This window comes from Podarcis pityusensis (genome assembly GCF_964106645.2).
Source record: "Podarcis pityusensis genome assembly, chromosome: 6".
Lineage (NCBI taxonomy): Eukaryota > Metazoa > Chordata > Lepidosauria > Squamata > Lacertidae > Podarcis > Podarcis pityusensis.
In genome coordinates, this window is record NC_138030.1 from 14,574,741 (window position 1) to 14,579,249 (window position 4,509).

The following is a 4,509-nucleotide window of genomic DNA, read 5'->3' on the forward strand; positions in this document are numbered from 1 at the left end:
ATGAGGTAGCACGCGCACCTGTCCAGCAAAGACGGTTTTGTGTCAGTCTTCAGCAGGACTGAGCCAGACAACCAATCAAATTAGGAGATATAGGCGGGCTCTCCTCTCTCTCACACACACACATACACCGAGTTGAAGGGAGGGATGAAGATCTGAGGGAGGTTATGAGGGGAAAGTTGCCACGAGGATGCTTTTTTTAAAACAACAACAACAACTGGGGAGGAAATAAAACTTCGAGAGAATTCCTGAGGGAAAGCTGCCACGAGTACCCAGCTTTTAAAATAAAAACAAACATATAAAAGATACTAGGGTTGCTAGTTGTTGTACTAAATGATTTACTGAGGAAACGTTTTGACTGGATGGCAACAAACTTCACGGTGTCGTTGTTTGTTTTTGTTTTAAAAACGGTCTCCCATCTGCCTCGGCCACAGATAAACAGAAAGTCAACTCCAGGGACGACTTGTTTAACAGATCTGTATTAGTGTTAGAAAAAATACAAACGGGAAAGGAGGGAGAGGTGATTATGACTAGCTGCACAATCCTAATAGGAAACCCTGCTGAATTCCATGGGGCTTGTTCCCTGTTTAGGGCAGCCCAAGAAGGCTCCTATTATGGAAAACTTGAGATTAAAGCAGTGCTTTTGTTCCTTAAAAAATGTTTAGGTGTACTCTCATTTTGACTCAAGAAAATCACCATTTTGTAGTTCATATTGGGAAAAATCAATACGGTAAATGGACAAAAGTACAAAGACTCACAAAATGTTTAGGGGTATGCGTACCCCTGCGTACCCCAGAAAAAAAGCACCGGATTAAAGTATTATATAGACTAAAGATGATGGTGCTGATCGAAATTTGTCACACATATTTCCCATCCCTCTGTCCATGTATAAATGCCAACTGGAGCATCCGATGAAGTGAAAACTAGTCCACAAAAGCCCACATACTAAACTGGGCAAAAGCATTGTCCCTGCCCTAAATTGTTTGCAATCCTGACATCCTACTGCTCTTTGTGACGATTAGGCTACCATTATTTCCAGAGGGATAACCATATAGAATTGTAGAGTTGGAAGGGACCCATCTGTTGGTGCAAAAGTAAGATTCTTGTGTCACCTGCAATACTTAAATATATATTATTGTGGCATAAGCTTACTTATTCTACCACTGGTCCCAGTTTTCCTGCAACTGAAAACATCCCAGTTGCTATTGAATGTTAAATTGTGATAAGAAAAAAGCCAATATGTCAAGGGGTGCAGAAAATGTTAATGCTGCGATCCTAAGCACACTTACCTATGTGAGGTATATGCAAAGCCTCAGCCTATAAAGTGGATAAATACAGGGGAAAGTAAGGGCCCAGTCTTCACAATGGGAAACTCCCAAATCATGAGGGCATAGATTTAGCAAAATATGGTGAATCTAGCCTAGGACCCAAGAGGTGTATGCATGTGGCTCAAATACAGTGCATGGGTTAGTACTGTATAATTCTCCTAATTTTGTTGTACTGTATAGTAAATCACTAGAGCTAACAACGTCTAGAAGCTTTATGATAAAGATACTTTCCTCTTGTTGCTGTTATCACTGTACAAAACCTTTGCGAAGGAGAGCTTCAAAAAAAACCACAAAGGCAAACAATCCTACCCACATAAGAATTTTGGGTGCTATGTTTTGAACATTTGTGTTCAAGAGCAGACTTGATGCCATGATTTCCAATACAAAATTAGCAAGTTGTTACAGAATTTAGTTGATACTCACCATGTGGCATAATAATTGCTCACATTAAAAACTTTGCTAGTGTTTGCAATTGCCAGCAGCAATTGCTGTGAGGCAATGCCACAAAAACTTATCTGTATAGTGCTGAAGTTCACTTGGATAGAGGTAGGGCAGAATGGCATTGAGGTCAAGGTGACTAACCAAAGGTTATTTGGTGAGCTTCATGTCTTGATTCCTGATTTTCATAGAATCATAGAATCATAGTTGGAAGAGATCACAAGGGCCATCGAGTCCAACCCCCTGCCAAGCAGGAAACAATTTTAACCCTAGTCTCCCAGGACACACCGGTAATCTAACACCAGTGCCAGATCTTGGTGTTTCAAATTTCATTGGTGCCCTGTGCAATACCAAAATTTGGTGTCCCTCTGCCTCTCACCTTCCATTCAACGTCATAGTTGTGGTGTCCCCTGCAGCACCCTCGAGGCTTTGTGCCCAGTGCAGCCGAACCAGTCGTGCTACCCTAAATTCACCTCTGCTGCCACCTGCAAAGCCTGCTATTTTTGTAAATGCTGTGAATCAATTTAGAGTGAGTTCCTTTCACAAAAATTACAATGAGAGATAGAAATTTGGGACAGCATTGGATCCATGCCACAGGATTGCCAGCAATTTGCCATGCAGGGGCAGAATAATTTCCTGTTGATTTCTACCTTTGGGTCTACACCATGGACATAAAGTTCACGACATTGCTTTCACCAATTAGCCTCAACTGAATTATATGAAATTTGAGATTTAGCCCACCATGATAGTGGTAACACAAATCTAAGTTTTTCATTTTAGTAAAGCCTCAGGCTCCAACATGAAAGAAACTGGTGCAATTATCAAAGAAACAACAAAAGAAGAGGGAATTAACAAATCCTTTTAAATAACACACCTTTTTTGCCTTCAGGTACACTGAGATCAAATGGAAAATACTTATGCAAACCCCCGTGGCTCTTTTTAAGAACTCCATATCAAGCATCTGTGTTTCAAGGTTTATTTGATACACAGGCTGACAAGTATATGTCAGGACTTTAAATAACATTTACAAATGAAATTGTGCACTATAGTAAGATATTTTAAAGACTCCTTTTATTTCAATGCAGCATCAAATATCCACTGCAATTAGGCTTGACTCCAAAATTGAATATCATTTCCTACATTACACTTATTGAAAGAAATAATGATAATTTAGTATTTAAATTGCCCTTCTAGCTAAACTCAAGTATCAGAATGTTCTCAGTGAAATGGTCACCATTTGGCAAGTTCCCAACATTAGTCAATTAAATGTAGGTTGTGCTTATAAGTATTATCATTAAAAAACAAAAACAAAACACATGTGGATAGCCTACCAATGTTGTATCAGATGAAATGCCTCAGTGTACAAACAAATTTATCATCTTCATCTTCTGTGCTAATTATTTAATGTTCTAAAGACAAGTGGTTACTTCCACATGCAGCGTGTGATGCCGTGAATTACACACATTAAGAAATTAAAACTATGCTCATAATGATTTCATAATCCTTAAAAAAGTAACTTTGGACTCCACATTATATTGGTTCAATAGTTACAAAACATTCAGATTTATTATATCCATAATTATGGGTTTAGTTTTTTCAAAGAATCTTATTGGATAATACGTATTGTCTCATATTAGACAATGCCACTTATTTCCCTTCCTCTAACAGGAACAGGTTATTTTCCTACTAAGAAACTCTCTAAGAATAAATTATAGCAATTTGGTAACATATAGGAATCCAGTTGCTTTTGTTAACAGAATGAATGAATGAATCAATTTATGTCAGTCACTGACCAGAGTGTTAATAGAAATGTGAAGTAGTTGAAAGACAATATAATTGGCAACAAGAATTTTCTGGATCTGTTATTGTATCACTTCTCAGTTTCTCATGGCTGTGAGAAAATGTTGAAGAAAAATGTATTCCATGCACCAGCAGATTTGACTATGAACAAGAGCTGAGTATGGGAACCAGACCTATCACCTGCTGCTTACATGGAAAGATGTTGATCTTTTTTAATGAACAGGGCCTCTAGTATAGAAATAGGAGATGAAAAGTCATTCACAGCAAAGAGCATAAAGAGGGCATATCCTTTCTGATTTGACATGCCTTGCTTAAAGAATAAAATCCAATACGTTTTTAGCTTACATAACGTTTGAATGAGAAACACCTGCAGGTAATTTAGTATCATGGCAGCCAGGCCAGTACAATAGAGGGATTTTATTTTCTGACCATTGTTCTTTGTTTTGACTCTTTCAGCCACATATAAATCTAACAGATCCTTTATTTAGTGAGAAGGAAGCTTATGCCTAATCTCTGCCACAATACCTTTGGAATCTAACATTGAAGATAGTTATACTTTTTCTAGCATGAGATAGGAGACTGTAACACCAAGCAACTATCATAAAGTGCTCATCACACTTATATAATTGCAAAATTGTTTTATGGGTTTTAAAGCTTGTATCTTTTGTACTTTATTTTAACTTTATTGTTGTAAACTGCTTCAGTTCTTCTGAGTGAATGTTATATGTGAATGATGTGGTTTTAGGAAAGAACTGATATTTTTATTTGTTATGTTTAGTATTTATTTCATGTGTATATTTTTGAACTCTGAAAACAAATATTAAAAACCACCAGTGGGCGCACTCACACATGCTGTGCACATTGCATGATTTATCTTCCTCTAGTAATATATGACTCCATTTAAAATAATTGGCTTGCATTCAAAGCTCCCTCATCCCTTCACAGA